Source organism: Aphelocoma coerulescens, chromosome 1A (assembly GCF_041296385.1).
Source record: "Aphelocoma coerulescens isolate FSJ_1873_10779 chromosome 1A, UR_Acoe_1.0, whole genome shotgun sequence".
Classification (NCBI taxonomy): Eukaryota; Metazoa; Chordata; class Aves; order Passeriformes; family Corvidae; genus Aphelocoma; species Aphelocoma coerulescens.
The window spans coordinates 32,845,287-32,857,226 of record NC_091014.1 but is presented as its reverse complement, the minus strand read 5'-3'; the positions used below and the strand labels follow the sequence as shown (position 1 = coordinate 32,857,226).

The following is an 11,940-nucleotide window of genomic DNA, read 5'->3' as shown; positions in this document are numbered from 1 at the left end:
ACAAGCAAAATAAGCTTGGACATCACAAAAAGTGAAACAAACAGTCTTTAGAAACCAAATTAATCTCCACTCCCCTTAAAATGTATGAGAAATATTATATTTTCTATCAAAAGCAATTGAAAAATTTATTTTAACCTCTGTGGTCCTGCAGAGATTGTGGCAGGTGATGTCTGCTCTTTATTTCTGATGTGCAAGTGGCAGGGAGACAGATGAATGCAGCACCTCTCTTTTTGTGACATAATCCATATGCTACTAATTTTTGTTGTTGTTCCCCTAAAGCTGTGAAACAGATGCTATTCTGAACTGAAAATCACCATTCTGATATGAGCAGACACAATCCCTGAGCTACCCAGTCAACTAATTAATGCAGCATAATTTAATAAAGGATGGTAATTACTCAGTTTTCCCCAATCTTGTTCCCCTCCCTGCTAATGATAACCCTATCGAGCTTAGACAGGGGGTTGTGAGTGTGTGTGTGTGTGTGGAGGGAGATAATTTACAATTGAAGAGGATGAGTAAGCAGATGAAGCAGCAAATTTTTCAATCCAGGAACAGGCTTCTAAAATCTTCTAATTTCTTATATTAGGGGAACTGCAAAATGGCAGTATTAAGTAGAACAATAGTGACAACCCAATTGTTAAAAGAGGTAGAGGGAAAGCAGATAAAAAAGGCTACTCTGCATGCATTTATTTATCAAATTTCATTTTTATTGAAATCTTAGTAGGCAAATGTATTTGTGGACAGAATTGGAAAAACTTCCTCCACCGGCTTTTTTCTTTCTCCCTTGTTATGTCTGAGTGGGCAACAAACGACGTCAGTTACAGCAGGATCAATCTTGGAAGCAGAAATAATTCCCATTGGTGCAAGTTTTTCCTCTTTCAAAGGAAGGTGCCAAAAGGTGTTGCAAGCATCAATACACTAATCCAAACTTCTGAATTTTCATCCTGGCACATTAGGACTCTTTTGTGTCTTTAAAAACATCTCAGAGGACTCCTAGCACACCTGTATATCCTCTGTCCAAATAATAGAATATTTAAGTCATTACAATCTGGTCCCATTTTCAATCTTTTCATTTGATAGAAACTCAAAAAAAAAGTATATATATTCTCCCAAAGTAAAGAGTTGCTGAGCAACAGCAAGTTATATAGTAACTGCACTGCTGGAAAAATTTGATAAGAAAAAAAATTAAGAGGTTTTTCTGCATTTAGAAGCTTCACCTGTTTAAAATACATATTCATTCAATCATTTTCCTAGAACTCAGATTAGATTAGATTACGTTAACTCTTCCTAGAATTGCTGTGCTATTGTTTATAATATCTGAATTTTTAGCTTGATTTGGAGCCTAAATATCTCACTGAGGAAGGAGTTTAAAAAAAGAATAATTGAATTGATTTATTTTTAATTTGAAGAATTTTTCAAATACTACTTTCTATTGATAAACATGATAGAGTATTGCTTAAATGGTAAATTTAAATTTAAAAAATTACGTGTAAAGCTTCATGTTTTCTTAAGTTTTTCATAGATATAAAAGAAGTATTTTCAGATCAAAAAATATACTAAAACTGCTTTGAATTGGGAGCCTATAAACACTTATAGATTAACTTCTCACATTCAGCCTGATTCTCAAGACACTTACCTGCCTGCTCAAGGAGGAACAAGGACACTAGAAAGAATACTTCAGTGGGCAAAGAACTGGTATATTATTATAGTATATATATATATTATATATATTATTATAGGTTCTCTTACCTACACCATATTTTTTGAGGTTTTGTTTCCTGGGTCTCATATTTGTATTCCTCTTGAGCTCACTCTTCCCCTTATGCATTAGACTGTCATAAAAGAACTGTTTCAGAAATTAAAATTATTTTCTATTTCTTTTTTAACTGTGTATGCTTGGCAAACTGATCTGAGGTAAAGTCTGTAAAGCTTCTTTTTTTTTCATTTCCTTAATTTCAGAAAATAAGACAGTGATGGCCATGCTGCAACAAATCCAGATTGGCTGCTACTTACATAACATAGAAGAGAAAGAAGACATGTTCCCCATCATAGGAAGGACATGGACTGGTGGGAATGAGCCCAGACCAGAGCCACAAAGAAGATAAGAGGGCTTGAGCACCTATTCTATGAAGACAGGCTGAGAGAGCTGGGATTGTTTAACCTGGGGAAGAGAAGGTTTCAGGGAGATCTTAGAGCACCTTACCTAAAGGGGGTGATGTGTGGTACAGTTTGCCCAGAGAAGTTGTGGATCCCTGGAAGGGCTGAATGCCAGGTTGGATTTTGGTATTTTGAGCAACCTGGACTAGTGGAAGGCGTCCTTGCCCGTGGAACTAGATGAGTCAGAGTCTTTACCTCACAGTCTGTGGGAAAATGACTGGGGACCCTGTGGACAGGTAATTGGGGATACAATTAGACAAGACTGAAGAGTTATATTAGCATCTTAACAGGAGTTATAACAGTAGAGAAATTATAGGGTAAATCACAGTTTCTGCTCCCTGGATGGAATGCTGTTGGCATGACTTGAAACCAAGTCCATGATGATGCTCCACACACACACACATCTGCCAAGGGGGATCGAATGGAGGGTGGAGCAGAGTAGAGAAAGTGCAGCCAGGGTCTGTGGAAATCCTTTCAGGAAAGGGAACGTGATGGTACTTTGCAGCTGATAAACCTCATATCAGGAAGATAAAGGAATATGTCCTACTGCTGAGCCAGCAGCTGTGGCAAAATCCCTCTCCTTAGATGAACTTACTTCATTAAACCTAACAATAATAATAATATTAAAGCACACCTCCATCCCAAAGTTACCCACCTCCAAGATACAACCACCCCTCACTGGGCATGTGCTCTGTATTCGTTTTGACTATCTTCAAAAGTGAAATGAGAGAATTTTACACACATCAGTGGCAAAGGTATGTATGACTAGAGTCAGTCAAGTTCCACCTAAACACAAAGAAATAGTACAAAATAAACCAAGAATGGTGAAAAGTCGGGGAAGACTCCATCTGTAACTGCTGGGATCAGGCGATGGGCTGAGCCTGTCTTCGCCCCCATAGGGATGCCTGTTGGGTAAGAATCATACTCTATGCATGAAGAATATTTTGCTGAAGATTAGAGCTTCTTTTATATTCCTTCAAGTATATTTCTGCAGTCAGACACTATCACTGACAGTCTTCGAACCTTAACATGTCATGATTTTATATTAATAAGACTGTTATTCCATAAATTGTTGGTGTGAATCCTTTGCAGACACTGGCAGTCACCAGCAGCAGGTAACACACCCTAGTAAAGAGGAAGATCTGCTGAAGGGGTCTCCCTTATGCTGGTGGTGTGTTTCCCTAAGTCAGTTGAACCACCCTCCAATCCAGCAGGACTGCTCAGTTGAGGAGCCCCCTAACAGGTCACTGACAGACTAGTCGGGCACAAGGATCTTGACTTTCCTGGGACACTTACAGACAAATTAAACACTAGGAGTTGAGTAAAATTCCCCACACTAAGGGTCGAGGACACCTCTGCTTTTCACATGACACAGTCATTATAGATGTGATGGTAAAATGGACAGCATTGGACTAAACAAAGGGACATTCACACACTTATAGGCATGAACATAAGAAACAAAAATGTAAATCATCTCACACTTCAGCAAGAGCCTGAGGAGAGAGCAGGTTAAAGCTTCTGATAGCAGAATTAGAACTATTTAACACAAAATGCAAAGTTCTTAAAAGCACTTTCGTTTCACCAGAAGGTTTAACTTTCCTAGTCACTGTGTAGTCAATAGAAACATGACAGCAGAAATGTGCACACAATAGTGATCTCAAGCAAGGGGAAGTCCGGAAGGGGAGACACAATGCAAAGTTTGAAACCAGCCAAATAATCCTGGCTGCAGAAGATTAATAGCTCTTTAAAAATGAGTAATGCCAATTTCCAATGACTTGGCTAATGGGAACTGAGTATACTCACAAAGGAATATGTGAAAATTCCTTTAAATCTTAGTAGGAATTAAATTCATGAAGTGTTGAGTTGCCCCTCCTGTCAGCAAGTGGGAAAGCCGGTGACTGGGCTTAGGCCGTGACTTTCTTTTCATTACAAAGGACACACTGGCCTGTCTAACAGCACATATATTGTAAATTATGAACACCTGCTTAGTAGCACTCAAGTATGCACAAGCAGAGACTCTCGACAGAGAAGCCTGTCTGAGATCCCTTACAAATAAAACATAACTGAAAGTACAGCAGTCCCATGTCACAATCTCATAACTTTAGAAAAAAAGTATTTAAATTAATATATCCCTTTGTTTTACTGTAACCTAGTCATGGCTACACTAAAACAGTCTGATTCTGTTAGCTGCAAGCAGAGCAGGCTTGAGGCTTTAATATTCCATCTTGTGAAAGAACCTTTCTGGTATATATTAAACATTACGTGCATCTGTCATATGGTATATAGACAAAACCAGGAAGAAAAAGGTGCATTTTAGAAAGACTTTGGGACTTCAAGTTATTCTCATATTGTATGAGATCTAATGGGGGATGGGGTGGGTGTGTGTGGCGTGTGTACGAAATCTAAAATACAAAAATATCTTTGCAGAAAATATTTTTAAAACCTTTTGGATTCACTGAAACAGTGAAACAAGTAAAACTAAAATATTTTATAATGAAAATCTGAAAATAGCATGTTTTGAAAGTTTCAGAACCTTTCCCCTTCTTCTCCTTGTTTCTTTTAAGAAAGAATGTATCAGGGAAGTAGAAACATTAACTGACATCACAATTTTACTATCTAGGTGTTTGACAAGATGCAGTATGAAGATTTATTTGCTTTAGTTTGTCTGCCAATACCAAATGAAAAACAGAGAAATGCAATTGCAGTACTTAATTATATTAATTAACTTAGACTCCTCATCTTTAAAGTCTATAGATGCATCTCTGTGGTAGGATCCATGCTTGTATACAGACCCAGTGCCTTCAACCTATTTCCTCTTTCTAAATTTCCAGCAGTGTCAATTGTGCATTGTGTGGTTACAGGGTTCCTTCCCCTCAGGTTTACTGACCTAAGCCTTCACTGAAAGAAAGCTATTTGTCACTGTTAATATGTATTAGTAATTAAAAAACATTTTTAAATTTCTTCCTTAGTATTTTTTGCTCTCTCTCTCTCGCTCTCATTAAGTAAATTGGCACTTTAAAGTAATAAATGCAAATTTTAAATAAGATTGGTCTGCAAGAACAATACAAAATAAAGCAATATAACAACACCAATAGCAAGAAAAATTAGAGATAACGTTCATGCAATCAGAATCTTTTAGGGTATAGAACTGTTATAATGGCTCAAACCCACTACCAGAGTTTTGTTATCCCTCTAAAATAGTGTCTGTTGGGTAAGACACTTATTAATAGAAATAAATACCAATATTGTGACCCAAGAAGTTTTAAAGGCAGATGAAATGCCCGTAGATTGAAGTAGAGCTTTCATAAACTCTGATTTCTTGAGCCAGAAATCTACTTCATTTTATTGCAGTGAATCTGGGATGTTACCTTATAAAACTGCAGACATAAAATACAATACAAGTTGTTTCATGGGTACCAATTAACATGTTGTATGTTGATAGCTATTTGATAGCTCTGAATGAGCAATGAGGAATGCTTCAATTAAACAAAGCATCATTATTTCACAATATGAGTATGAATAGCAAAAAGCCTGTTATTACAAGGCAAAGAATGTATTAAAGTAATAAATAGAGGGTTATCTCTCAAATATTCATGAACTAAGTCCTGGGGACTCTATTCAGTCCACAGCAACCAGCACTACATGGCTAAATCTTTGTATGACTTGGAAGGTGGCACACATTTTGCAGGAAACGTGTTGCTTTTGGTTTGTTGTGATTTGTAGCTCAATTTTAATAGGAAAATGTTACAGAAGGTTATCTTTCACTCTAATACTAAAAGTTGCTTTGATAGCACATAATGGTTATGAATGTAATTGCTTATGGATAACACAGCAGGAAAATACATGGAATCTGGTCATAAAAGCTAGCAGATGATGACAGACTTCCTAGGTCTGTTGTTTGATTTGTCTCTTCATATCAATTACCATTATAATTCCTATCAATCTATCCTCCTATGTTCTGATTTACATCCAACTGTTAAATATAGTCGTTACCGTACTCTTGAAATACCAGTTAGCCTTTTTTTGACACAAAGCTACTTATTATGGATATCATGGCAATGTTATGAGGGCTTGTATTAAAAAAATAAGAACAAAACAATATTGCACCACTGAGAGCCCAGGTGCTATGATTCAGTGAGTAGATGCTTTAAAAAGAGGCACTATGCATTTTTCTGCTGTGCTTTTAGTAGAATTTTACTGTGATCTTTGTATTCCATACTGTTTTATTGTGCTTAATTATCTTCCATGTCTTCTGCCCTTAGAGGTAGATGAGTGGCAGCTCTTCAGTTCTTGAAATGGAGGATAACACATGCATTTCATCTCATTTACTCAAAGCATAAAAGGAAGAAAAAAAGTTGCTATGGACTTCAAACACCTGCCAGTGACAAATTACTTCAGATCCCCTTTGGAGCTATTAATAACCACTGCTGAAATTTCAGCCCTTCCCAAGTGAAGGGAAACACTTTAAATGAACTAGTGCAGTGGGCGGTGAGAAACTCCTTGACGCATCTCATGCATTTTTCATCATTATTTCATGCAATTATTTGCCAAGAAAGAGTGCAAAAGCAAAGACTCCCTTTCAATTCCTTCAACTCCACCCGACTACATTTTAATTTCCTAATTAATTATTCTAGATTATATATATATATATGTTACTGGTTTTCTGTAGATTTTGAGCACCTTATCTGGAGATTAAAATTGTAATGACAGTCACAAAGTCACCCTGGGCTTGTTGGGTGAGGAGGGGGAAATTTGTGTCTTCCCTCCTGATATGACTCAAAACTGCTGTCAGATAGAAGGAAAGTTTCAGACTGCTGCACAGAATTTGTTTCTCAGAACTCAAGGAGTCTTGGACAATCTTCCTAACTTTTTCTAGCATTTTGCTCTTTTCAAAGTTCAGTTCGCACTTGAGGGTACAGACACAATTGCCGAAGAAGCAAAAGTGATTGCTGGCAAACAAAAGTGAGATTAGGACTGATTCTCTCTGCCTTCAACAGATATTGTTTAGATGGTCTCTATAGGTTTACTGCTGCTATTTTGTTTATTAAAAATAGTAATAGTTTTCAGTCTGGTCCATAAAGATTGTCAGCAGTAAGTATTTTACTTAAAGAATATTGTCAGCAAGATTCATATTAACAGGCGTTAACTTCTGACAACAGAATAATCATGCTCTTGCTTAAAACCTTACCAGTTAGTTATATGAGGCGGCTGCCATTACTGTGGTATTTCAGAGCTCTTCCTGAGGCAAAAACTGCAGCAAGTGCAATGATAATTTTATTTAGTTATGGAAAGAATTGGAAAATGTTCAGTTGCGGCCAACAAAAATTTTAGCTAAATGCTGAGAAAGCATCAAGCTGGTTTACTGGCATATTCAGAAAGATCATGTAAAGTCACTTCCACAGGTGGTGTTTTTGTGAGGAGAACTAACTCCTAGAAAAGGGTAGAAGTGATTAATCCTGGGTGTTGTGTTGTATGTGAATGTCTCATTTTTTTAGAATTTGTGTGTCCATTTCAGGAGCAGAAACAATGAGGCTGATACCATGATAGAAACAAGCCACATTGAAGCATGGTTACACCTTGTAAAGCTTTAATGGAATATCATGTCTGTCAGTAAACATCCATGACCAAAACTATCATCCAAATCAACCACTGTGCTTAGTGCAAGATGAGCTGTATTTGCTAGGCATGAGTCAGAGTCAGTCATTTATTATGTCATTTTATGTAACCTGTGATATCCAAGATGCACGCACAAAGGAAACAGATGTAATAAGGATAATCCACCTTACATCTTCTGGAACAGCAGCTGGCAGGCAGCTGAGATGCTTTATGGGGGAGAAAATGACAAGAACAACCTGTGCTAAAGCAGAAGATCCCACCCAATGTGTCTCAATGTTTGACTATGAAAGTTTTTTGTTCTCTGAGCAATGACTGTGCCGTATGCAGGATTTCTCAGTGCTTGATGGCTCCGTTTCTAGTCCTGACTATGCTCAGTTAAAATTCAGAAGAAATGCTTCTCCCTAAAAGCCTCATAACTGCACATTTTAACAAGATCATGTTAATTTTTAGCGGTCTGCAATTGAATTCGCTTGTGAGTGCAAGAACTAAGTTAATTTTCTCACTTAACCTGCAAGAACATGTTTCCACTCTTTTTCAACTGCTAGGTAAGACTAAGGAAGACAAGCCAAGCATCAAGTTTAGCTTTGCAGCTCCTAGCTTAGGAAGTCTGGATATTTCCCTTGCAACAAAGAAAGGCCACCATACTTGGGATCCTTCAGTCAACCAGCCCCAGCTACTTAGCTTCAGCTGCTGAGTGTCCATACCCAGTATCTTTTCTGCACACTTAGAAAACACCCTCAGTTTAATATAATTTATGTTTGTACCACTGACATGATCTTTAAATTGTAGTAAGGAATGTGAGACACAGTTAAGGAACATATTCTGCTTCAAATTTCTTGGTGGAGTAGCAACTTTTTAGAGGATGGAAAAGGGATGGGAACAAAAAAGCCATTAAACAGCAAATTTTAAAAAAGTCCTGGAGCTGCTCAAGGGAAACCCATAAGTTGTGTCCCTGAAGAAGACACAAACATTTTTCTTCAGAAGTGCATGAAGGGAAGCACTGAGAGTTTGGGCTGTGATAAGTCTTAACACTTTGGTAGACACTAACCTTCACATTCAGATTCAGTCAAAATTTTGTCTCACAGCAACAGCATAATTACCTGGTTTTGTGTGTGCTAGAAGAAGTCTTTTGTTTACTTAGTTTCCTTTCTTATTTATGTCCTTTGCCTTCTTTGCAGTTGAATATTCTGCCACACACATTTTCATTTCATGTTATAATCTGAACAGGAACATTACTGAATGATGAGTGACATAGAAACTACCAACCAGCATCAAAAAACTTTCATTTACCACATTGAGCATTTACTGTTACAGAGCGTAGTCTAAGGAGTTTCAAGAGTATAAATGGGATCTACAGTCTCTAGTCATGAAGTAGAATCATCCATTTTTATTGCACAAGTAATTAATTTGAAACTGGAGTTTGCATTTTTGTATCATTGAAATAAGGCAGAAATGGCATGGTGTGACACATCTCTGTTGAATCAAAAGTTTCAGAGCCAAATCACAAAAAACCAGCAGGGAACAGTGGGGGGAATATTGCCTTGGAAATCTGATTGTAAGAATCAAGACCTCCCTGAAAAATGCAAAGGTGAGAGTCAGTAGAAAGTGATGTAGATATTTCTGTGATTCTGGAGTTACATACTAAGTTTCAAGAACAGAAGTGAAAGATCCAAGAAAACTAGAAGGTATAATAGAAGTTATATTACAATAACAGTATCTACTGAAATACATTTAAGGAGTATACCTGTCTGCTTCATACATTGGTGGAGGTGCATGTTTCAAGTATGGTAGAGTAAATCTCAGAGCTGGGAAAAAAAGGCAACAGAGGAACAAAGACACTGAAGAACAGAGATATGGTGATATCTTTGTATCTGCTGAAGACAGACATAAATCTTCTAAACAGTGATTCAATCCACTCAAATGCTTGTATGAGGGATTTAGCCAGTTGCATCTGCCCATCACTGTGAACCAGAAACCCTTTATGAATGGGTTAAAAAGACACGTCATTTTTAGATGGCTAAATCTCAAATAGAAAGAAAAACCCAAAACCAAAAAAGGAGTCATGCACTACACCCTCTGCATATTTAGTCAGTTACTTTTTTGAAGACGGGTAGTTATAGTTTTTCATTACTACAAGATCATGCATTGCTTGGTAGGTTAAATGCAGCCAGACTCCTCATGCACAGCTGGAGAGTATCTACTAGCAGCAGGAAAGTAAGATGAAAGAACTGGGATGAAAGACTACACATAGAGAAAAGGAAAATTATCTTAAAAAATAGAAATTAATTTTAAAATATTCCGGAGTTACTTTTAAAGCATAATTTATTTTTTCCCACGAGACACCTATAACGTAATACCTAATGTTTCCTTTTGCATTTATTTCCATTTATACTTTGATTGTAAAGATTCACCTGTCAGCAGGTGCTCACCGAAAAGTGCGAAGCAGTAGGATTTTGTAGTGACTGATATATTTTTCATTGAAGTACATGAAATAGGAAAAAATCAATCAAAAATAATATCAAAATCTAGTTTAGAATATAAAAATGCTGCATCTGTTGTCTGACCTAATTTACATTCTTTTTAGTGTCTGAATTTCCCGATGGAATGATGAATATTGAGACACAGTAATATTGTTCCTTTCAGTAAAGAACCTGAAAGGCAGAAATCCATGAAAATAACATTTAATCATTGCACAAGAGCACAGTTTTACAGATTTTTTTTTTTTTTTTTTACCATGCCTTTACTACTGAGTAATAGACGTAAGTCTATTTCCTTAATGCTTGCAAGAAAAAGAAAACAAAAAAAAATGGACGTGCTGGAAATCCCACAAGACTCAGCCTTCTGCATGTTTTTTTATGTGACCTCACGTCTCTTGCAAACCTGAGACAATACAGGAACACACGAAGTTTGTTAAAGCCATAGAAAACTAAGAGGTGAAATAAGACTTCAAAATGCAAAAGGTTGTTTCAAAAAGAAAAGTAATAATCGCAAGTGGTTACAGGTCAGATTTGTGTTGGATATTAGGAAAAGAAGAGCCTACACCATGAATATAATTAAAAATTGGAATGGGGTGCTCAGGGAGGAGCATAGTAAACAACGATAGGGAGCACATGGAGTATCTGTGAGGGTATTTGGAGAGGTTCTGGAGCTACTGGGAGCTGGCAGAAGGGGGTTTCACCCCTCACGTGCTGACACAAAGAAGCCCGGAGCTCAACACTGAAACCCCTCTGGAAGGCGGCACCCAGTGCCCAGCACACAATGAAAACAGGGTAGAGCTCCTCTCCCAAAAGGGGCTGTACCTTCCTGTCGCTGTTAAGCAGGCACGCAGGCAAAGAAGAAAAGAGAGAGGACTCTCTGTATGTGTTCCACGCAAGCCTACTCCAGCAAAATGACAGGGATGAAGAAACCAGTTGGTAGGAGGGTCCAGGGATCTTATACTGGGTACAGATAGGCGGGGAAAGAGACCTCAGCCAATGGGATAGGGGCAAGCAGGTGGGGTTGACAGGAAGAGAACCAATGGGAACAACACATAGGAGGGACTCAGGGAAGGATCCAATGGGGCTTCGAGGAACAAGGAACTTTCTAGAACTGATACATAGTAAAGAAAGGAAATGAATATACATAACTTTATACATAAAACAGGAAGGGGAAAACATTAATTAATCAGGGGAAAACATGCAAGAGACAGAACAAGGGAATCACGGGTTCTCACCATGACTGAAGTTACATGCTAACCTTGGGTTGCTGACCACCACAGCTGGTTGTCTGACTTCTCCTCAGGAAACAGAGTGGCTGGAGCCGCTTGCACTGCTGTGGCTATGCTCATCTTCTTTTTTGAAAATATGCAACATTTTTTCTGGACTGGTTTCAATGCATTTGTTGCTTGTGTTGGTAAGCAGTTGAACTAGATTGACCTCTTAAGGTCTTGCTGAGTTATATATTCTGTAGTTCTAGGAAATCCAGATTACTTGTTAGCACAGAACTGAAAAATGGTGATAAACAAGGTGACAGTTAACTCACACATAGTTATTTCCATGTTGAGGTTGAATAGATTACATGCCATTTAATGTGAGCACAGAGATATAAATGTATGCTTGACAATAGAGAAAATTGAAACTCTGACTATTTGTAAGAAAATGCTATTTTCATCAGAAAAATATCAAAATA

General features: G+C 37.5%; 1 long non-coding RNA gene across 1 annotated transcript; it reads right to left on the bottom strand.

The window, feature by feature from the left end:
* Window positions 1-732: 732 nt before the first annotated feature.
* On the bottom strand, window positions 733-11,159 carry LOC138104632 (uncharacterized). Its single transcript, XR_011148177.1, has 4 exons — window positions 11,073-11,159; window positions 2,204-2,383; window positions 1,750-1,846; window positions 733-1,013 (listed from the first exon to the last, which is right to left on the bottom strand). It is a non-coding gene; the product is annotated as an uncharacterized lncRNA (long non-coding RNA).
* Between the last annotated feature and the right edge of the window lie 781 nt (window positions 11,160-11,940).